The sequence below is a fragment of the Carassius auratus genome, unplaced genomic scaffold (assembly GCF_003368295.1).
Source record: "Carassius auratus strain Wakin unplaced genomic scaffold, ASM336829v1 scaf_tig00030856, whole genome shotgun sequence".
In the NCBI taxonomy this organism is placed as follows: domain Eukaryota; kingdom Metazoa; phylum Chordata; class Actinopteri; order Cypriniformes; family Cyprinidae; genus Carassius; species Carassius auratus.
The window spans coordinates 1-25405 of NW_020525883.1; the positions used below are offsets into that span (position 1 = coordinate 1).

The following is a 25405-nucleotide window of genomic DNA, read 5'->3' on the forward strand; positions in this document are numbered from 1 at the left end:
TTCAACAAGTCTCTACATTTCTCGCACAGAACAACCTCCTTGACAGCAACCAGTCTGGCTTCAGAAGTGGACATTCAGCTGAGACAGCCTTGCTCCCAATTGTTGAAGCCCTAACACTGGCGAGAGCAGAATCCAAATCTTCAGTACTTATCCTGCTTGATCTGTCCGCTGCTTTTGACACGGTTAACACCAGATCCTACTATCAACCCTCCTGGCAAAGGGCATCTCAGGAACCACACCTCAGTCACAACATCTAACTACTGGGGTGCCTCAGGGCTCAGTTTTTGGACCACTTCTCTTCTCTGTCTACATGGCATCATTAGTTTCTGTCAATCAGAAACATGGCTTTTCATATCACTGCTATGCTGATGACACTCAGCTCTTCCTCTCAGCTTGTCTTACAGACATTTCTTCTGGATGATGGACCATCACCTTCAACTCAACCTTGCCAAGACAGAACTGTTTGTGATTGCAGCAAACCCATCGTTCCATCACAATTTCACCATCAAGTTAGCCACATCAACCATAACTCCTTCAAAAACAGCTAGAAGCCTTGGAGTTATGATTGATGATCAGCTGACTTTCTCAGACTACATTGCTAAAACTGTCCGATCCTGCAGATTTGCTTTATTCAACATCAAGAAGATCAAGCCCTTTCTTTGGAACATGCTGCACAACTCCTTGTTCAAGCTCTTGTTCTGTCCAGGCTGGACTATTGCAATGCCCTCTTGGCAGGTCTTCTAGCCAATTCTATCAAACCTTTACAATTAATTCAGAACGCGGCAGCAAGATTAATTTTTTATGAGCCAAAAATAATACACGTCACACCTCTGTTTATCAATTTGCACTGGCTTCCAATAGCTGATCGCATAAAATTCAAGGCATTGATGTTTGCCTACAAAACTACCACTGGCTCTGCTCCATTTACCTAAATTCATTACTTCAGACTTATGTGCCTCTAGAAGCTTGCGTTCTGCAAGTGAACGTCGCTTGATTGTTCATCCCAAAGAAGCACAAAGTCACTTTTACGGACTTTTAAATTAAATGTTCCCTTCTGGTGGAATGACCTCCCCAACTCAATCCGAGCAGCTGAGGCCTTAGCCATCTTCCAAGAATATTAAAACACATCTCTTCCATCTTTATTTGACCCTCTAACTTTGACCCTCTGTTTTCTTTTTATTTATTACTGTTTATTATTTAAAAGCCCTTGCTATGTGAACTGGATTTAAGCTAACTGAGACTTGTTCTAGCACTTATATATCATTGCTCTTTTGTTGTTTTTGATTGCTTCTATTGTGCTCATTTGAAAGTCCTTTGGATAAAAGCTTCTGTTAAATGACTAAATGTAAATGTAAGTCACTCTCAAACCAAGCATATTTCTATTGATTAATGCTGTGAATTCACATAACCAGCTTCAACCCATTGCGAAATCTGCTTTTGGAAGTTGGAATTACTGGAAAATTCGTATAGTAAAGCGATTGCACCCTTATACTGACATTAATACAGGTTTCATGATTTAAAACACTGTACAAACCCAAAGACAGCACATATGTAACATAATAAATATGTTTAAGTTCACAGATATTTTAAGCCGAGTGTCCACTCAGCGAGTGAAGTAATTCATCTCGAGATGTAAATGAGTGAATGAGGATGCTGATGGGGGCCTGAAGTGAGCAGTTGTCATGGCAACACCCTGTGCTCTCCAGCTCTGTGTGATCGCGTGGCTCCCTGTGTTTCAGAGGGCAATCGAACACATGCAACGCGCTGAAGACACCAGATGAACCTGTGAAACGCTCTCTGAGCATCTGCTCAGATGCCAATACTGGTCCTCTCCAGGCAGGTAACAGAGTTGCTGGGCAACAGCGATACACGAGTAAGAACTGCACAACACTGACCTCTGCAGGACGATCAGAAACTGCAAGTCTCACACTTTACAGCAGCATTTAACACGATTTAATCTCTCTCTCTCTCTCACTCAGTGTGTGTGTGTGTGTGTGTGCGTGTGTGCGTGTGTGCGTGGCCACATGAACATAGTCATTTGATCTGTAAGCTGCAAGAGTTTCCCAAAAGGAGAGAGTAAATAATGTCTCGTACACATTATGAACTACAAGAAACTGTAAAATGTGAAAGACACTTATTTCCTGTGATTATTATAGAATGTTCATGTAAGGCTAATATAGATCCTGTATGGAACAATGAAAGCCTTAATCAAACGTACATCTGTGAGTGATGCCTGGTTTATATTTTATTAGCTTATATTACGTAATGTGTAGGTATTCTTACTAGTTATCAGCTGTCTTGTACAAATCTTGCAAGCGGATTAATGAGGAGACACTTAAGTGAAAATGATCTGTGTGTTCAAACGTATGTAGATCATATGATACAATTTCAAGTTTTCCAAGTTTTCCTTTCTCTTTGGAGTGTTACAAGCTGTTTGTGAACAGATAAGTTCCCTAAAGTTGCAAAGACTAAAGTCTCAAACCCAAAGAGATATTCTTTATCAAAGTTAAGACTTATTCACATCCTCCTAAAACACCTCGTTCTAACAAGGCCACACGTCTTACGTCACTATGTGGGAAGATTTGCATAACACCACCCAAATGTCCACATGTGTTGGACAATGTGTTGATTCTTGCTGTTTCATGTGTGTTTCGTTGTGAAAGCAAAAATACTTTGTTTGGTATTCCAAAAGAGGACACGACTAGAAATCAGTGGTTAAGTTGTATTTAAAACACTGTTCCAGAACAGTTCAACCCAAATATTCAGATGGAGGACTGTTTCCTGATCCTGGAGAAAAACTAGATGCCGTCTGTTCTGACTCACATTCTGTAAGTATGTTTTCATATCTAAATAATTTGTTTATTCTCATTATCACAAATGCAGACATGATTTTATGTTTACGCAGCGTGATACACAATGCAATACATAAAACACAGTGTAAGTCATTATAATCAGTAATTATATCCCCATTGGATGCTACAAATGCCTTGTTCCTAATGGCTTTAATTGGTTTTGTCTTGTCTCACCGATTCTGACCGGGACACATATCACAGTATCGTCAGGGGCGTAACATTTCCGTCACATGCTTGAGGTATTCAGCCAATCACAATGCACTGGATAGCTGGCCAATCAAAGCTCTCTTCTCAGAATGATGTAAAATGAAGGCGAGTCATAGAGGAGCAACAAAAATGTACATTATGAGGAAAAGGAAATTATGTTTTTTTTTTTACTTTAAACAGCATAAACACATTGCATTTAACTAAATACACAAAATAATGTTCTTTTTAGCAACATCATAAGACCCCTTTAAAAGAATCAGTAGTCTGTCCCAGCAACAGAGTCTGAAGTGTTTATGGTAACACTCCGCCCTCGAGTGGTGATACCAGGAACTACAACAAATCAGACCAGCATGTCTACCAAACCTCTTCAGACCAATGTGTCTACCAAACCCTCCTCAGACCAGCGTGTCTACCAAACCTATTCAGACCAGCGTGTCTACCAAACCTCTTCAGACCAGCGTGTCTACCAAACCCTCGTCAGACCAGCGTGTCTACCAAACCCTCCTCAGACCAGCGTGTCTACCAAACCTCCTCAGACCAGCGTGTCTACCAAACCTCCTCAGACCAGCGTGTCTACCAAACCCTCCTCAGACCAGCGTGTCTACCAAACCTCCTCAGACCAGCGTGTCTACCAAACCCTCCTCAGACCAGCGTGTCTACCAAACCTCTTCAGACCAGCGTGTCTACCAAACCCTCCTCAGACCAGTTTGTCTACCAAACCCTCCTCAGACCAGCGTGTCTACCAAACCTCTTCAGACCAGTGTGTCTACCAAACCCTACTCAGACCAGCGTGTCTACCAAACCTCCTCAGACCAGCGTGTCTACCAAACCTCCTCAGACCAGCGTGTCTACCAAACCCTCCTCAGACCAGCGTGTCTACCAAACCTCCTCAGACCAGCGTGTCTACCAAACCCTCCTCAGACCAGCGTGTCTACCAAACCTCTTCAGACCAGTGTGTCTACCAAACCCTCCTCAGACCAGCGTGTCTACCAAACCTCCTCAGACCAGCGTGTCTACCAAACCTCTTCAGACCAGTGTGTCTACCAAACCCTCCTCAGACCAGTGTGTCTACCAAACCCTCCTCAGACCAGCGTGTCTACCAAACCTCTTCAGACCAGTGTGTCTACCAAACCCGCCTCAGACCAGCGTGTCTTCCAAACACTCCTCAGACCAGCGTGTCTTTCAAACCCTCCTCAGACCAGCTTGTCTACCAAACCTCTTCAGACCAGCGTGTCTACCAAACCTTCCTCAGACCAGCGTGTCTACCTAACCTATTCAGACCAGCGTGTCTACCAAACCTATTCAGACCAGCGTGTCTACCAAACCCTCCTCAGACCAGTGTGTCTACCAAACCCTCCTCAGACCAGCGTGTCTACCAAACCCTCCTCAGACCAGTGTGTCTACCAAACCCTCCTCAGACCAGAGTGTCTACCAAACCCTCCTCAGACCAGCGTGTCTACCAAACCTCTTCAGACCAGCGTGTCTACCAAACCCGCCTCAGACCAGCGTGTCTACCAAACCCTCCTCAGACCAGCGTGTCTACCAAACCCTCCTGAGACCAACGAGTCTACCAAACCTCCTCAGACCAGCGTGTCTACCAAACCCTCCTCAGACCAGCGTGTCTACCAAACCTCTTCAGACCACCGTGTCTACCAAACCCTCCTCAGACCAGTGTGTCTACCAAACCTCTTCAGACCAGCGTGTCTACCAAACCGTCCTCAGACCAGCGTGTCTACCAAACCTCTTCAGACCAGCGTGTCTACCAAACCTCCTCAGACCAGCGTGTCTACCAAACCTCCTCAGACCAGCGTGTCTACCAAACCCTCCTCAGACCAGCGTGTCTACCAAACCTCCTCAGACCAGCTTGTCTACCAAACCCTCCTCAGACCAGCGTGTCTACCAAACCTCCTCAGACCAGCGTGTCTACCAAACCTCTTCAGACCAGCGTGTCTACCAAACCCTCCTCAGACCAGTGTGTCTACCAAACCCTCCTCAGACCAGCGTGTCTACCAAACCTCTTCAGACCAGTGTGTCTACCAAACCCGCCTCAGACCAGCGTGTCTTCCAAACACTTCTCAGACCAGCGTGTCTTTCAAACCCTCCTCAGACCAGCTTGTCTACCAAACCTCTTCAGACCAGCGTGTCTACCAAACCTTCCTCAGACCAGCGTGTCTACCTAACCTATTCAGACCAGCGTGTCTACCAAACCTATTCAGACCAACGTGTCTACCAAACCTCTTAAGACCAGCGTGTCTACCAAACCCTCCTCAGACCAGTGTGTCTACCAAACCCTCCTCAGACCAGCGTGTCTACCATACCCTCCTCAGACCAGTGTGTCTACCAAACCCTCCTCAGACCAGCGTGTCTACCAAACCATCCTCAGACCAGCGTGTCTACCAAACCTCTTCAGACCAGCGTGTCTACCAAACCCGCCTCAGACCAGCGTGTCTACCAAACCCGCCTCAGACCAGCGTGTCTTCCAAACACTCCTCAGACCAGCGTGTCTACCAAACCCTCCTCAGACCAGCGTGTCTACCAAACCCTCCTGAGACCAACGTGTCTACCAAACCTCCTCAGACCAGCGTGTCTACCAAACCCTCCTCAGACCAGCGTGTCTACCAAACCTCTTCAGACCACCGTGTCTACCAAACCCTCCTCAGACCAGTGTGTCTACCAAACCTCTTCAGACCAGCGTGTCTACCAAACCCTCTTCAGACCAGTGTGTCTACCAAACCTCTTCAGACCAGCGTGTCTACCAAACCCTCCTCAGACCAGCGTATCTACCAAACCTCTTCAGACCAGCGTATCTACCAAACCCTCCTCAGACCAGCATGTCTACCACACCTCTTCAGACCAGTGTGTCTACCAAACCTCATCAGACCAGCGAGTCTACCAAACCCTGCTCAGACCAGCATGTCTACCAAACCCTCCTCAGACCAGCGTGTCTACCAAACCCACCTGAGACCAGCGTGTCTTCCAAACCCTCCTCAGACCAGCGTGTCTACCAAACCCGCCTCAGACCAGCGTGTCTACCAAACCCTCCTCAGACCAGCGTGTCTTCCGAACACTCCTCAGACCAGCGTGTCTTCCGAACACTCCTCAGACCAGCGTGTCTACCAAACCCGCCTCAGACCAGCGTGTCTTCCGAACACTCCTCAGACCAGCGTGTCTTCTGAACACTCCTCAGACCAGCGTGTCTACCAAACCCTCCTCAGACCAGCGTGTCTACCAAACCCGCCTCAGACCAGCGTGTCTTCCGAACACTCCTCAGACCAGCGTGTCTTTCAAACCCACCTCAGACCAGCGTGTCTACCAAACCTCTTCAGACCAGCGTGTCTACCAAACCCTCCTCAGACCAGTGTGTCTACCAAACCCGCCTCAGACCAGCGTGTCTTCCGAACACTCCTCAGACCAGCGTGTCTTTCAAACCTTCCTCAGACCAGTGTGTCTACCAAACCCGCCTCAGACCAGCGTGTCTTCCGAACACTCCTCAGACCAGCGTGTCTTTCAAACCCTCCTCAGACCAGCGTGTCTACCAAACCCTCCTCAGACCAGCGTGTCTACCAAACCCTCCTCAGACCAGCGTGTCTACCAAACCCGCCTCAGACCAGCGTGTCTTCCGAACACTCCTCAGACCAGCGTGTCTTCCGAACACTCCTCAGACCAGCTTGTCTACCAAACCCTCCTCAGACCAGCGTGTCTACCAAACCCGCCTCAGACCAGCGTGTATTCCGAACACTCCTCAGACCAGCGTGTCTTTCAAACCCACCTCAGACCAGCGTGTCTACCAAACCCTCCTCAGACCAGCGTGTCTACCAAACCCGCCTCAGACCAGCGTGTCTTCCAAACCCTCCTCAGACCAGCGTGTCTACCAAACCCGCCTCAGACCAGCGTGTCTACCAAACCCTCCTCAGACCAGCGTGTCTTCCGAACACTCCTCAGACCAGCGTGTCTTCCGAACACTCCTCAGACCAGCGTGTCTACCAAACCCTCCTCAGACCAGCGTGTCTACCTAACCCGCCTCAGACCAGCGTGTCTTCCGAACACTCCTCAGACCAGCGTGTCTTTCAAACCCACCTCAGACCAGCGTGTCTACCAAACCCTCCTCAGACCAGCGTGTCTACCAAACCCGCCTCAGACCAGCGTGTCTTTCAAACCCACTTCAGACCAGCGTGTCTACCAAACCCTCCTCAGACCAGCGTGTCTACCAAACCCTCCTCAGACCAGCGTGTCTACCAAACCCGCCTCAGACCAGCGTGTCTTCCGAACACTCCTCAGACCAGCGTGTCTTTCAAACCCACCTCAGACCAGCGTGTCTACCAAACCCTCCTCAGACCAGCGTGTCTACCAAACCCTCCTCAGACCAGCTTGTCTACCAAACCTCTTCAGACCAGCGTGTCTACCAAACCCTCCTCAGACCAGCGTGTCTACCTAACCTATTCAGACCAGCGTGTCTACCAAACCCTCCTCAGACCAGCTTGTCTACCAAACCTCTTCAGACCAGCGTGTCTACCAAACCCTCCTCAGACCAGCAGGTCTACAAACCACCTCAGACCAGCGTGTCTACCAAACCCGCCTACGACCAGCTTGTCTTTCAAACCCTCCTCAGACCAGCGTGTCTACCAAACCCTCCTCAGACCAGCGTGTCTACCAAACCCTCCTCAGACCAGCGTGTCTACCAAACCCTCCTCAGACCAGCGTGTCTACCAAACCCTCCTCAGACCAGCGTGTCTACTGTCTGCCTATCTATCTATCTATCTATCTATCTATCTATCTATCTATCTATCTATCTATCTGTCTATCTATTCCATAATAACACTTCCTCCAGTGAAAAAGTGTTCTTGTCTAAATCAGGACAGAAATCTGCACAGATCAAGCAGCATTTAAACAGCTCTAAACAAATATTTGAGAGACAACATAGACTATGTATTAGAGTTAAAAACATTTATTTGTTTCAGCTTTTGTCTTTTCCAGATGTTTACTGATGGACTGGAGTGCTGTGGATTATTGTGATGTTTTTATCAGCTGTTTGGACTCTCATTCTGACGGCACCCATTCACTGCAGAGCATCCATTGATGAGACACTGATGCAATGCTACATTTCTTCAAACCTGATGAAGAAACAAACTCATCCTGATCTTGGATGACCTGAAGGTGAACACAGCTTTAGCATTTTTTTAAAAAAAAAGTCTTTCTTATCAAACAGGTATTTAATGGGGTGTGGCCAAAATAAGTCACATGTTTGTCATGTCAAAAATTCATTGACTATGGGCAATTTGAAAATTTTTATCTACAGAAAATGACACACATTTGTATTCCCATCAAGACCAGAGTATAGTGAACACACAGGAAGACTAAGACAGAGATTTACATGTCACAGTTTTCATCTGATGGAACGTGAGCATTCAGTGAGAACCAGAGCCACCCTCAGCCTTGACATCACTGAGATCCACTGATGGAGCTCCAGGAAAACACCCAGAATGCTTCACTTCTACACAAACCTTGTTCTGGTGACTGTCTCTGTCAACAAATTAAGGGATTTTAAAATGCGTTTTACAATTACACCATGAAACAAATAAAATACATAACATAAAAATAAATATAAAACAACAATGGCAAAAGATGGAGAGAACAAACAAAGCCTTGATGTTGCCATGCTGTTTTCATTTCAGACTGAACAGTTACAGATGCTCAAGCAGAGTCTGGCTCAAACAAACACACACACACACACTCTCTCTCTCTCTCTCTCTCACACACACACATGTTTGTTTTTGTGTAAAGTGTGTTCATCCCATAGGTGTAATGGTTTTTATTCTGTACAAACTGTATATTCTATGTCCCTTCACCAACCCTACACCTAACCCTAACCCTCACAGGAAACTTTGTTTATTTTTACTTTCTCAAAAAAACTCATTCTGTATGATTTATAAGTGTTTTGAAAAATGGGGACATGGGTTATGTCCTCATAAGTCACCCTCTCCTTGTAATACCTGTGTCATACCCATGTCATTATACAGAGTTGTGTCCAGATATGATACAAAAACATGCCCACACACACACACACACGCTCTCTCTCTCACACACACACTGATTGATATTATTGTTGTATGGCGCGCGGATGTCTGTTAATGTGTGGCCTATAAATGATCTGCACTCAGGCCGCTGTGATTCAGTTGCTATGGTAACCGTGATGGAAATAGCCGCGCTTCTCCGTAGGAGCGGATCGGAGCGCGAGCGGGGGGGCGGGGTTACTGTGGGGCGGGGGGCGGGGGGGGGGGAGCAGTTTATAAAATGAACCGTTAATCTGATCGACGTGACCGGAACACGACATCCGTTACCGGCCCGTCCGAACAACCTCAAGAGCCAATCAGAGCAGCCCATGACGCCCTCACATATACGCCTTAAATCAGCTAACAGTATTGTTAGGACTAAAGCACACTAGTCCAAGCACACTCGATGAACACTACAGAACTGTGTTATTCGCCCACATGCAGCTTAATGTTCTCTTCCAGATCAGATCCATCCACTCCTGTCAACAAGTGAGAGCGCGCGCTTCCCGCTCGATCGCGCGCGTCGCGTCTGACGCGTGTGCGTGATGGATGCGGTGCGCGCGTGAGGGGGGCGGGAGCGCGTGGAACGCTCGAGCTCCTCTCGTTCGTTTTCTGACGCGAGAAAGACAAAAGAAAAAAAGAGAAAAAAGCCAGCAGAAGAGAAACGAGCTCGTGCTCGCGGAATACCAAGGCCCGCTCGGTTCGGTGAGGTGGCTGTGAGCCGCGGGTCGGTGCAGGCGGAGCGGCGGAGCGCGGGACTCGAGCCCGGGGAGATCGGACGGGCCTGTCCGGTAAAAACATCACATTATCATACGTTTGTGTTGATCTGAACGTGTCGTTCTTGTCCGTTTCCAGCGTGGATCGTGAGTGCGTGCGTGTGTGTGTCACCGTGTTCGTGATTTCTCCTCACGATCGTGTTTATCTCCTTTGACTGCATGAGCGTCGAAGCGTGTCGCGCTCACTCGCGTCTTTCCGACGCGTCGATAAACGAGCGCGTTGGGGCTGTGAGCCCAGTGTTTCTGCCGAATCTGAGCCATGCTAAAGAGCTAATGCTAATGTGCTGCTGTGATGGAGGTGCTTTGAGTTCTAGATGGTTCCGAGTCAACATCATGTCGGAGCTCCATCATTATTAACAACAGATTGTGATTTATTCTCCTGAACACACACATAACATTACATGCTCACAGTATCACTGCAGACTCATCATCATCATCACCGTCGTCGTCGTTGTTGTTGTTTTTGTTGTTGTTGTTGTCACTATTTCAGTAATGATGCCAGAGTAAACTAACCGAATCCGTGAAGATCACACACACACACACACACACACACACACACACACTGTGAGCGTCATCTCCAGTGTGTTGTTTAGTTAACAGATCAGTTCAGAACTACTTTGACTCTGTAAGACTGCAGTAATAAACTCTAAACACTATTGTGTGAGAGACAATAGACACGAGTCCACATGAGTAATGAACTCATTAAAGTGCCTGGGACCCTCATTAAAGCCTCTGCTAATTAAACACCCATCCCTACATCTGTCTCTCAGAGAGAATTCCTCACAGTCTCTGAAGACTAGCACGTCCCTAGAATACTGGGCCAAACTCTCTTTTATACTGTCAGACTTCATAAACGTCACACATTCTGTTTTTATGTTTGTAAACCCAGTATTTACGCTGTTTTCTTCCATACAGTGAACTGCAGTGATGGCGCTTCTAACTAAAACAGGGTTACCGCGGGTCCTTAAAGAGTCTTAGAACGTCTCAAATTCAGATTCGATGGGTCTTAAATATTTTCAGTCCCATTACTTGAAGAGATGTCTCCAGTCTGATGGACACAGTGGACAATCACTGGACAGACAGACCTCCGCTGTAGTTAATGCATGCTAGTTAGCTGACTAGCCTCCTAGCTAGTTTGAATGCACGTTTAATGAAAAATGGCTGGAGAATTTGACTTCCCAACCGGACACATTACGTGATTAAAACTTAAGTGACAAAACATAACTAGTGCAGCATCAAAAACACCAGAATGATTCCGATTCAACACAATCAGTGATTTAGTAAACATAGTTTGTTTCTGAATGATTCAGCATTTTCAATGAAACAGGGTGACCATATGCATCGTTCATACGGGACACGTCCCGGCCAGGATTTTAATAATGCCTAAAACATCCAGAGCAGTTTGACCAATAACATGCAGGTATTGTACACAATCGACCAATTGTGGGGCTGCGTGTGAGAAGGTGAGATCTAGAGGGAACGATCAAAGCGATGCAAATATGCGCATGTGTTTGTTCGTTCGATTGACTTGAAGCGTCGCTGCGCACAAATCCCCCAAAAAAACAGTGCGCAACAATGCTTCAAGTCAAATGAACGAGCAAACACGTGAAAGTGATTCGAAAGCATAAGGAGCCATCTTTTTTTTCAGCAGACAAGATGATAATGGTATAACTAATTTTATAGAATTAACATACTGAATTTCACTGGAAATTTTATTTTTTATATAAATAAGGAACTGCATTTCTTTAGTCAATTAATAAAATATTACATGTTACACTGTATTTGGGATTTTAAGAACAAGTGGAAATTGTGCTGAATGTTTCATTTCATCCAAGTGAAATTAGCAAGCAATTAGACTGAATGTACATTCGTTTTAAACGTGGAGCCAGGCGCGAGCTGACGCAGGATGTGCGCGTGCGTCGAGTCTCATCTCTACGGCCAGATGTGCTCGTGGAGAGGTGCGGTGCAGGGAATATAACCGAGCGTTACGAAACAGACTGCGTGAGTGCAGAGAGTGTGAACGAGAATGAGAAGCATTCAGAGACACAGTCTGTGTGCAGGGCGCTACACAAGATCCCAGTCCTAATGACCACCCCCCTCCCTCCCCCCGAAAATATATATTCTAGACTTTTCAAGGGCCCTCTCTTCCTTTGGGGTCCTGGTAATCAGTACTGGTTTTACCCCCAGACCGTCGCCCCCCGGCTGTGTTTGCGTTCTCTGAATGAGGAATAGCCAACATGCAATAAGAGATGCTCTTGATAAGCATTGTGACGCAGCTCTTGTAAATTATATTTTTTGTTCGCTGTCTGTCTTTTCAAAGCTTAAGTTACATAACGTTTTTCTTTAGTTTTAATTTCCCTATCTATTGACCTGACCCTGTAGACTCCATAATCGCATTCGATTCAATTTGGATTAATCGCACAGCACTAGTTGATAGTACTTTGAAACAGGATTAATCGCTGCTTCAGTCCAACGGAAACAGAACCTATAAATTGTGTGTAAACATTCACCGTGATCAGGGGATGTCAGTAAAAACCTCACCATTACAGTTGTACATATTTAGGGAATTATGAAATCCATTTTATTATATATTTTTTTATATTACGACTAATATATATATATATATATATATATATATATATACTACCACTGAGGCATTTATCAGTGGTTCTCAACTGGTTTTCATCAGGACCCGGCCTTTACACCAGACATCATGTGCTCTTCATTTCTAACAGCTTGTAGCGTATCTGTGTGGGAATAGTGGACTCAATTTTAAAGGAGGCATGACGGTACTTTTTAAAACGTTTGCTCCTCTTATGAATATGTTCCTCTGTGAATGAATGGCCACTGTTCTGATTGAACGACGCTTCATCATAACATGTAGAGAAGAGCTTTGAGTCTGAATGAGGGAAACCGTATGTTTGACAATGACCATCACAACATCACCAGTGATTACAGACACACTTATTACACACACACTGCTTCAGATATATCATTTAATCAGTGCTCTCCAGAGCAGAAGTCCAATGAAAATAATCCAGATTATATATCTGACCCTGCAGCACAAAACCATCTTTACGTCATCTGAAAGCTGAATAAATAATCTTTCCATTGATGTATGGTTTGTTAGTAGGACAGTATTTGAAAATCTGAAATCTGAGGGAGCAAAACAAATCTAAATATTGAGAAAATCTTCTTTAAAGTTGTTCAAATGAAGTCCTAACCCTAACCCTATCTCAACAAATTAGAATACTTCATAAAACCAATAAAAAAATTAAAATTTTTAGTTAATTGTTGATCTTCTGGAAAGTTTGTTCATTTACTGTACATGTATTCAATACTTGGTAGGGGCTCGTTAAGCTTTAATTACTGTCTCAGTTCGGCGTGGCATGGAGGTGATCAGTTTGTGGCTCTGCTGAGGTGGTCTGAAGCACAGGTTTCTCTGACAGTGGCCTTCAGCTCGTCTCATTGTTTGGTCTCTTGTTTCTCATCTTCCTCTTGACAATAGCCCATAGATTATCTCTGGGGTTCAGGTCTGGAGAGTTTGCTGGCCAATAAAGCACACCAACTCCATGGTCATTTAACCAACTTTTGGTGCTTTTGGCAGTGTGGGCAGGTGCCAAATCCTGCTGGAAAATGAAATCGGCATCTTCCAAAAGCTGGTCAGCAGAAGGAAGCATGAAGTGCTCCACAGTTTCTTGGTAAACGGGTGCCGTGACTTTGGTTTTCAAAAAACACAATGGACCAACACCAGCAGATGACATCGCACCCCAAATCATCACAGACTGTGGAAACTGAACACTGGACTTCAAGCAGCTTGAGCTATTGAGCTTCTCCACCCTTCCTCCAGACTCTGGGACATTGGTTTCCAAATGAAATACAAAACTTGCTCTCATCTGAAAAGAGGACTTAAGACCACTGGACAACAGTCCAGTTCCTCTTATCTTAGCCCAGGTAATACACCGCTGATGTTGTCTGTGGTTCAGTAAATTCTTGTGAAGTTCACTAATATTCTTGAATCCAGTTTTCTTGACAATCCTCATAAAGCTGTGGTTCTCTCGGTTGGTTATGCATCTTTTTCTTCCACACTTTTCCCTTCCACTCAACTCTCTGTTAACATGCTTGGATACAGCACTCTGTGAACAGCCAGCTTCTTTGGCAATGAATGTTTGTTGGTTACTCTTCTTGTGAAGGGTGTCAGTGATTGTCTTCTATATCTGTCAGATCAGCAGTCTTCACCACGATTGTGGAGCCTAGTGAACCAAACTGAGAGACCATTTTGAAAGCTCAGGAAACCTTTGCAGGTGTTTTGAGTTGATTAGCCGATTGGCATGTCACCATATTCTAATTTGTTGAGATTGGTGTGTTTTTGCTAGACTGCTAGTTCCCACATATCAAATATTTATAAAATGTCAAATTAACATTTCATGCTCACTCATGTATTTATTATTCATTTTAGTATTTATTTGCTAAGCAGAAATATACAGCATCAGAATGCTGTTTATTTACTTTACACGATCCATCACATATGAACCAGTATTAGCAGGTGAAACCACAGATGTGGTATTTATTTCTCCTGGTGGTGTTTCTGTCAGGTCCAGTGTGATTGTCTCTGTCCATCTTTTGATGGGAGTTTCTTAGCAAAGCTGCATCATCTTGTGATTGGTTTACAGTAGTGCACACTGAATGACCGTGACACACTGTCTGGTGGTTTTACTACATCTTTAGTTCATCGTGTATCACTACAGTATGAAGAAATAGTGCTAGTGAACCATCCATAGACATGATGATGATGATGAGCATGTGTGTGTACCTCAGTGTAAAGTTTTTACTTCTTGCACTGTTTTGAAAGTTGCAGTATGTTATTGTGCAGTGGACTCATGTAAAATCATTTCAACTTGGGCCAAAAAAATCACAAGAACAGTTCATATCTGTCGATATTGATAATTATCACAGTAAAATTTAAATCTTTATTTCTTTCAGATTTCTACTCTTAAGTTACAGGTGTATAAACCAGACCGTTAATTGTGGATTCAAACGACTCTTTATGGTCAGAACATCACACACACTTCATGTTTTTTAATTCTATACACTTTTCCAGTCATTTTGTGCCTCTTAGAAATTAGGGCTAATTTATTAATTTGTATTGTGATAATATCGCAATATATAAAAAAATAAAACACAATATTTTTGTTGCAGAGGCTGTGATTGCACTCAGATTAAAAATAAGATAACAGATAAGAGAGTAAAGATGTGTGTTCGACTGGACTTGAAGATCGATCGGTGTCTGCTCTCTTCTAGCTCTCGCAGTACTTCGATGTCACACCGATCGATCTAACCAGCGCTGCTTCAAGTCCAACACATCTAAGTGTTCAGAGGAAGCATCAAGCCAGCACACTGTAGTGTTGCCAAGTCTGCGGTTTGTATTTTACCCCTGGTATAGTCACCTTTTATTTATATAGCGCTTTAAACAAAATACCGGAATACCAGTGGACCCCCCTGGAAATGAGTTTTGAGTAGCAATTAGTGATGTGTCGTTCTTGAACTATCCGTTCATTTTAAACGAATCTTTAATGTGACTCGAGAGTCGTGGCGGGGAGTGATGCGTTCAGTCGTGCATGCGTAATATTCTATAGTAGTAATTCACCTGTGTCAGGTAAAAATAATTCCAGGGCTCAATAGTTCAGGGCTTTATGATCAGCAAGAAAATGAAAAAAAAATTCCCATACTAGTGATGCGTGGGTCAGTGCAGGGTGGGTAAAGAAATAGGAAGTTTATTTGTGGGTCGGGTCATAAAAACAAAATGTAAAAAATCTGTTTATATTGCATGCAATTTAGTGGTGGAAATTGATTCTTTCAAGAGATTTGTTCATTTTCAGTTCACTTTTTGCTTCCATCGGAATGAATTCATTCTGATTGATGAATCCGAATGTAGTGTCTACATGAACGCTGAATAAAGTGATAAGGTTGATGTGTGCGTGTACATGTCACAAGCTTCTGATCAGATTTACTCTTGACGTGCAGAATGCATGAATATAGAGAGTTTACCGCTGCTGCCGCAGTTATATATAGTTATATTGATCAAACTCCTAATTAGGTGATGACCAGCACATGAACTGTTGTGCTGCTTTACTTCACTTAAGCAACAAAAAAAGTAGTAAAAGTGCCTCTTGCCGCACTCAAAACTAGTCGTCTGTTGATGAGAGTCTTAAACAAGGACTGGTGGGATATGGTCCTGCTCCACTTCACATACACTGAGTGAAAGGGGAGATTTATAATGACAGGACACTTACTTATGACACTTTATTCACCAGGAAGAACAGCTTTTTCATACGTCATTACGCTATTTCTACGTCACTGCGCATATGCAGTACTTTCCAGTTTCGGTTTTCAATCCGATCAAGTGTTTACATGTCCTCTCACTCGGATTACAAAAGGAATAAACCACCCCTTACAATCCGATTGAAATTTTAGTCTGATCGAGCCAATTTAATCCGATTGATGTGTTTACATGTGACTTTTTTATTCTGATTGTGCTTCTAGTCCTATTACGATCAGATTAGAAGGGTCCATGTAAACACAGCTACTGATTCGTTCGGTGACCATTTCTTCGTATTACACAAATACGCCAGCAGGTGGCGACAAAGTGTCACATGTGTTATGTCTTAAGTCAACGAACGTATTTACTTGTGACAAAAACTAATTTGGCTTTATTAAAATGTGTGCATAATCACATTAAATAGTCTAAATAAGTTGTTCAGAAGAACAAAGCACAAGGTTTTCTTGCATAATTAACATTTTAATTGTTTGGTTAGTTCATTTATAATATATTAACATGAATAAATCGGGGATTAAACGTGGAGTTATGTTCTGTATGTTAGATATGAAAACGAGCGTATCTGCACAGAACCTATAACTGTGCTTTGTGTCTGCTGATTACTGATCGAGATTTACATGCTTGGCTCACTGACTCAATCATTTAATTCACCAAAGAGCGATGGACCAGTTCATTCAATTCGTTCCTGAACAAGAAGAGCTCTCGATCTCATTCAGTGAAGGGCGTATTGGTTCACTACTTTCAACAAATTTAACAAATTTAAAACTACTGTAAAGAGTGTTGTGATGGAGACATGTTCTTGTTTTTCTTAAGAGTCTCATTGTGTTTTATATATATATATATATATACAGGTCCTTCTAAAAAAAATTAGCATATTTTGATAAAAGTTCATTATTTTCCATAATGTAATGATAAAAATTAAACTTTCATATATTTTAGATTCATTGCACACCAACTGAAATATTTCAGGTCTTTTATTGTTTTAATACTGATGATTTTGGCATACAGCTCATGAAAACCCAAAATTCCTATCTAAAAAAATTAGCATATCATGAAAAGGTTCACTAAACGAGTTATTAATCTAATCATCTGAATCAACTAATTAACTCTAAACACCTGCAAAAGATTCCTGAGGCTTTTAAAAACTTAATAATAATAAATAATTGTATTATTATTTATTAAATAATTTTAAAATAATAATATATATATATATATATATGTGTGTGTATATATATGTGTGTATATGTGTGTGTGTGTGTGTGTGTGTGTGTGTGTGTATATATATATATATACATATATATATATATATATATATATATATATATATATATATACACACATATATATATATATATATATATATATATATATATACACACACACACACACACACACACACACACATATATATATATACACATATATACACATATAGGACCTCCTGGTTAAATAAAGGTATATTAAATAATAAAAAAACAAATCACATGCTCCGTCACATCTCATGAAGGCTATTGGCTGGAGGTTGAGACAGGATGAAACTGTTCACAGAGCTGTTCACGAGCTGCTAATAGCACCACACACTCGTGCGCTGCAGTGGAGGAAGGAACTTCAGTGAACGAGAACTAGGAATCAATGGATTACATAAACGAGAACGATTCGTTCACCTAAAATATTTGTTCACAGACTAATTATCACTAGTGCAATATTTTTGTAGTCAAAATATTAATATTTGATTAGGTTTCTTGATAAGGTTATAATACGAAGGTCTAAGTAGCAATGTGACTTCCATGATGTCTCGATTCACAGGGCGGGTAAAGAGATTTTACTTTACTTGCCGGGTGGGCTGGGGCGGGCCAAATCATTTCATAAAACCAGGACCCATGGTTGGAAAAAAATCTGACCCGTACATCACTAACCCATACCCATCTCTGACTTGGCTGGAAGTTAGGATCATATTTCTAAATATTTTTTATAGTAGTATATACACACACCAATTGTTTAACTTTAGGAGACATTGATTTATCTTGACTCAGTCGGATGGATTTGAGTTGATCTGAAGAAAGTCAGTCATATACATCTGGGATGGCATTTTTGGGTGGAGTATCCCCTTAAGATTTTACAAAATAAGATTTGGATTTCATGGCCATTTAAATGTTTGGATGTAATTGTAGACTTACTACAGACAAATTGAGTGTAGTTGGGTTGTTATTTGGTTGTTAAAAATATGAATGTAACACTAAAGCTGAGTTCTCAGTTAATATATAATATAACACAAAGTAATAGTAATATGTAGTTATGCATAATATTAACAGTTTTCTCTCTGTTTTCAGAACATCTTCCTGTTTCCAGAGAAAGAAAGACACTATCATATTGAGAGGATTAAAAGAGCAACTGGAAGGCATGTCACTGACCATGGAAAACATGATGCTAGGACAAGCTACACTGAAAAATACCTTACTGTAATGGGCAAGGACTGGATGATCAAAGAAAACAACACATTTGCTGGACTGAATAACTAACATGGGAAATGACAAATGTTTGGATACAGCTGGAAAATATTTGTTGGTGAAGATCTTAATGAAACATGGCTTGAGCATGTGCCGAAAATCCCTATTACACAGGAAATATGATAAAAAGTCATGATTTTGAAGGATTGATCTTTCTCAAGCCATTTCAGTGTCAGTGAATACATGTGCCAACTAGAGAAAGTTTTTTTATTTGTTTTTTTTTTCGTCTTTTGCAAACCTGTTACTGAACTATTATAATTCTACTGCATGGCTGCTATCCACATCCGTTCGCACATTTACCAAATGGCAAGATGTTTCACACTACAGTATCAAGATATTGACATTCTCTTAATGAAACTTACTTGAGTTGCTTATTTGGTGGAGTATTTTTTACCTCTTGTCTAATAGACATTTTGTGATAACACTAAACCTTCAATCATTATCTTTTTCCAGACATCTTTTGATCTAGTGCCAAACCACGTAGTAGCATTTGTGACACCATTTCTGTGAATGAATGTGCAGATGCTGCATTTCCCATCTTCACACTGTTTTTACTTTTTGACTTGAGCAGCAAATTGAATCCCCTTGCTTTCTAAATCTCAGTTATGACATTGTTTGGGGCCTTCTACATTTATGTTACAGATGTGTTTGTAGATTTCTAATACTAAGCATTCCAGTTTGCCATTTGGGTCCTCTTGAAAAGAAAGATTGCTAAAAACAGCTTTTGAAAAACTGTAAACACAAAAATGCAGAATTTTCCCAACACTCCAGTCCCTCTTCATCCGGGGTTTAGCCGGGCAGGAAGTGTTGTTGGTTCGCCGTATCAAGCCCACCCTTCAGACCTTCAGATATCTCCCAGAAACTCAGAGGATTATGTGGCCAGGCAACAAGCTCAACCTAACATGCAGAGCCATGGTCAGCACCTGCGGAGCCAACAGCATCTTCTACACGCTCCCCCTATACATGGCTATGGATCCAGAAGAGGAGCTGGAGAGCTGACACAGGGAAACACTCACAGTGGAGGAGGGAACTCTTACCGTAAGGACAGTGTGGATTATTATTTTTCTGTGAGTGGACGAGAAAGAAGCAGGAGAGGCGGAGCTGCATATGGTGCAGGATTTAGATACTCAAACATGGATGGACACGCACCTCATCAGTACCAACACTTATCTGGTTCAGGGTCATCTTCTGGAATGATTTCTCCCTACTCTATGGATTACAGCTCCGGCAGTGCCTCTGCAGTTGGGAGTAGTAATAGCAGTGGCCCTGGTTCCTTTTCTCCTTCCCAGCAATACACTCTGGCTCATACCGCTTCAGTACAATCAGGTGCTCAGATGCATCAACGGCAGCATGGTCATAAATATCCATCACATCAAGGATTGCACCAAGGTCAGCATCACCGGACCCTGCATTACACGCTTTCTGGAAACAGAATACCCCCTCAGTTTGGACACTATGCCCCAATTAATGCAACTTCAGGCTCTACTGGAATGTATAACTCTCCACCGCAAAGATACGACATAAGCAGCAGCAGCACGGATGCCAAAATGAATAACTCTCCCACTCGGCCTAATCCAAATACTCATACAAGTTCATCTGCTTCAAACAACTGTGAGAATATGGGACAAAGCTACACATCATCAGCATATTCACCACAATCTCAGTCCCTTCACAAGCATGCCCCCCATTCCCAGCGCCCGTCTCAGCTCAGCACTGGAGCAGGTTATGACCCCTCCCTCAAAATGCAGCACCAAGGACACTTGCACACCAAACAGCCCCATTCCTCTGTGTCCTCCAGCCCTGCTCTGCCTACCCCTCACCCCTCTCAAGACCTTGCCAAATCACCTATGCATTCCCAAAGTCAGCAGGCTCACATTCATCAAAACTTCAGTCCCATATCTAATCCCTCTCCTGCTCCATCTGGCGTGCAGTCTCCAAGCTGCAGCTCCTCTTCGTCTCCACTAATGGGGAGTTCTGAAGGAAACAGTGCCAATACTTATCTGCAGCCATCATCAAACCCCTCTGTTTCAAATGCTCACAGCAGCCAAAGCCATGGAAATCTTCTGCAGGCCGTACCTCAGCTGAGCCCCACTCCCAATTCAAATAGCAGCATCAGTAGTTGTGGTAGTGGAATAGGAACTAAAACGGCTGTTTTGAACCACAGTGCAGGCATCGGTCATGTTGCCATGGGTCAGAACCGAATGAGATTAGGTCTTCAGGGTGGTCCAGAGGAAGATGGCTCCCTGTACCCTCATGACAAACTCTCGCAGGATCCTGGTCTAAATAGTCTCAATGCTCTGACCTCTCAAGTGGAAAATCTACCTAATACAGTGCAGCACATGCTTCTAACAGACACTGTGCTGCCCCTGAAGAAAAGCAGAGACAGTGCACATCACCTGCAGATGCAGCAAGGGTCTCAGTCTTTATCAGGCAACCAAAACAAATCTGGTAATTCCAGTGCCAGCGGTCAGACCTTGGTGAATGAAGAGAGTTCTGAGATGCTGGAAACAAAAGGGCAACAACAAGTAGAACACAAGAGAATTAGGCAGGGAAAGGGAACAATCAACGAATCTGAGCTACAAAGCTTCCCATCATCACAGAGTCGGATGCCGTCAGAACAGAGTCAACAAGGATTGGATCTCCAGGTCAACACTGGAGTCATTTCAACAGCTTCAAAACAACCATCCACTAGAGATTCTCAATTAAAGACAAAAGAAACAATGATTGCCACCTCCTCCTCACCACCATCAGTTCATCCTTCTGCAGAACTCAGCCCAAAACAACCAGTATACCCCCCTGCTTCTCTATCTCCTATTAACTCAGCACATCCAAACTACGTGGTAAAAAAAGACCTTTGTGATGAGAATGAAAGTGGAATGAAGGGACGGAAGATCAAAATGATAAAAGATGAAGAATGTGAGGTTGAAAATGCAGGTCCTACCTGTGACAGAGAGAATTCAGAGAACAGACGGTCAGTCCCTCCCACAAAGGATGAAACCGAGACCGATGCACAGCATTTTGAAAAACCGAGTAAAAATGTGAATTTATCAGAGCAACATAATTTTGGGGGTGTTGGAGTTATTGTCTCTGCTCGATCTGAAGTGAATACTGAATCTGGCAAGCACACAGGAGCCAGATCTCCACATTATGGTGTTTCACATTTCTCAAATAAACATAGCAATCCCGAGGACCAACGTGATGTGAATGTCTTAAGAGAGACTAGAAATCACAATGGAGAAGGGGAGATGTGCATGGAAACATATGTGTCACAACATTTTTCCCCTAAACAAGAATTTGGCCAAAGCTCTCAACCTTCAATTCAGTCTCACTTAGCGTCATTTAAATACAGTAATCCCGAGGTACACTATAATGCTGCAAAAAGCAAAGGAAAGTTAGGACTAGGGAGTAGTATGGGCACAAACAGATGCCAGAATTATCATCAGCTGCAGGCCAGCTATGGGTCTATAGGCAGGAAGGAGATTGGTGTTTTTGCTATGGAAGGGGGGAGGGCTGTCGTCTCAAGGAGTCAAGATAGCAGTTCTCAGTTTCAGCAATCATTTCCAAGTCTTTTGCAAGAAGTCCTCCAGGGTCATCACTTAGATAGACGATATGGACGTCCTGACCAAACGTCTATTGTTCACCAACAACCTCAAGATATATACCAGCACCGTTATCAAACTAGACTGCCTTACAGTATGATTGAAAATTTGAGTTCGCATGCAATGGGCTCTCAAACACTTAAGAGTGGACTTAATATCAAGTTCAATCAAATGGCCTCTGGGAAACCACCAAATTCAAGTCAAAATCAGGGACCAGATAATGATATTGTTTTAGGCCCTCCTCATCCCTCTTGGGATTCTGAAGCACATAAGCCCAATGTGACTCATGGGATCTCTTTAGAAAAAGGCAAAACCAGTCTGTCTCCCAACCAGTCCTCCCACCTGCAGCAGTCTTTAGATCTCACAACAGGAGCCCCCTCAGAGCACATTAACTTGGCTGACTATTCTTTGCAGCACAGAAAACCACCCAGATATGATACATCTTCCTCTGCTGTGGAACAATTGCTTTTACAGGAAGCTGAGCCATTGGCATGCGGTGTAGGTCCTATCAGTTACACTCAATCTCAGACATCCTCAGGACGCTGCTCAGTCATCTGTGATGTGTCCCCTTCTCGACGAACAACACCAGAAAGAGAGAGAGTACACTCTGGGACCTCAGTCATTCAGCAGCCATTTTCTGCTTCTGGATCAAATGAAGAAGAATGTTGTAAGGAAGAAACAAAGCAAAGAAAGCACAAAACTTGGAGGACTCATCAAAGACAGAAACTGCAGGTCAGAACACCGATAGTTACTGCAGCACCCCACCCAGTAAGGAATCTAATAAGCTCCTTCATCCCCCTGTAGATGTTGTTTCCGATACAGAAAAGACCAGCAGTGCCAAAGGCAACAGAGAAACCACTAGCAACTTGCCATATCTTTTGCAAATGTCCTCAAATTCCCTTGTCCTCACCACCAAGACACCAGTCATTCTCGCAAGCTGTTGACGGTTTCAGAGCATATGGTTTCAGTGACACCATGGATGGACAAAAAATGATCTCCCATCCTACACCTCATAATCCATTCCACACAGTATCAGCCTATTCTAAAACCACACCATCTTCTAACAAGTCACATATGTTTCCACAGAGTTTACCTCCTCATGAAAGACCCGACTGGACTCCTGACAGACAAAGGCTAAGAGGTATAGATAGGCACATTCCTCAGAGACTTTCTGAAGAGAAGTGTAAATCTCAATCTTCAGTTGATATTCTGCCTAGTCAGCATCACATATCTCCACAGCACTCTTATCCCAGTTCACACTTTGACATGAAAATGTGGGATACTTATCCTGAAAGAGAAGGGGCTGGACAATCCACTGTAGTCCCTTGTGAGCATGTTGGTTCTCAACCAGTCACAAATGCTGGCCCCAAACTGGGAGAAGAGAACATTTTAGATAAGAGTGCAGAAAACAATGCCAAATCTTTCCACTCACTGGCTCCGGTTTGATGCTGTTAGTCCTGCTGGGCACACTGGTAAGACTACCCAAGGGAATCAGCAGGGGCAGAGAGTAACCAAAACTGGAACGTCGGCTGAAAACCAACCCTTTAATCATGAGAAGGAGAGTTAGATTCTTTATTTCTCCTATTCCAGCTAAAAGGCAGTATCAGGATGTTCCAGGTCAGCGAACAGGATCAGCTTATCACTCCCCCACTATCTCAATCCCACTCTGATTCGAAACTTGCAACCAACAAATGGTTCTGGCAGTACTGATACTCAAACAAAATTGTCATCTCCTAAAACACAACATTCTATACACAGTGCTAATTCACCTCCTCAATCCAAAAGCAAAGTTTATTTCCCCAAGAAAGGGTCATGGTTTTAAAACTTGAGGCAATTGTGCGAAAAATTACTCCCAGTGTAAAAAAAAAATGAATTCAACAATGGTCAAGTGGCATCGGACTTTTCAGAAGTATTCATTACGCCTCTGACATACCAGACCCTGAGGGTGGTACATCATTTTTCTAGTGTTTCTCAAGGAAGAGGAGACCTGCTTATCTTACCTTGATGATTCTCCTACTTTAGTGATCTTATGCCATACAGAACAGTTGAAGATGCATTCTCCTGTGATTCTCAGACCCTCAAACCAGGTACAACAGCTTCTAGCACTAGTGCCCTCAGGAGTTTGCCAAAAGATTTTGACTTTGTTTTAGGTGCTGGCTGGATTCTTCAGGATCATTGGGTGAAAGTGATAAGGATTGATTTACTTTGTTAGGACCCCTTCCACAGCTCCTCCATTACCTTGTCCTGTACAGGGATCCCCTCCTCATCTTCTTCTGCATTGTCTGACATACAGCAGTTCACAAACACTATCACAGCTGGAAACCCGTCGAGGTGAGCAGTCGGCTGCTAACTTGCTGAGGCAGAAACTAGAAGAGACTGGCATGGGCTTTGATGATTACCCAGGTGGGGATTACTATGGGACCACCACTGGCCACAGTCAGAGCCCTGGGCACCACCTTCTGTCCCGAGCTTCTCAGCACCAGATGACTTCTCTCAGGTCAACCAGTTCAGATACTAAAACATCAGAAAAACTGTCCCCAAGGTTATTTTCCATCAGGTAAGAAAAAAGGTCGCCCCAGTGGGCAGTGTGAATAAGCAGAAACGTGCCCAAGCACAAATTCAGAATACAGCAGCAAGCATACCTGTGGACTCTGTTCCCTCACCCACAGCTGAACCTCAGTCTGTCCCAATCCCAGACACTGCAAGTGAAGTGCCCCAAGTATCAACACCACCGGACCAAAACCCTGTCCATCTTTGTCACCTCCTGCTCAAACCCAGGTGGTGAAAGTGGATGTAGAGAGCGAGGAGACCCAGCCGGAGTTAGATGTGAAGCCTGTCAGACATAGACCGAAAAAGGGGAAAGAGGGCAATGAGACTCCTGCCGATCAGAGAAAGAGAAGAAGAGGGATGGCTTCCAAAGAGAAGCTGGACACCCAAGCAAGCAGCAGGGGAAATATCAGCCCATGTGGAATATTATCAGATGCCAGGAGTAACTTATTTACTCCTTACATACATGTGGAGAAAAAGATAGCAGAGATTGGGGCTGTCTGTACAATCATTAACGCAGATGATGAAAA

At 43.5% G+C, this 25405-nt stretch overlaps 1 pseudogene; it reads left to right on the forward strand.

The window, feature by feature from the left end:
* The first annotated feature begins 9353 nt into the window (after window positions 1-9353).
* Window positions 9354-25400, forward strand: LOC113080303 (uncharacterized; annotated as a pseudogene).
* Window positions 25401-25405: the final 5 nt, after the last annotated feature.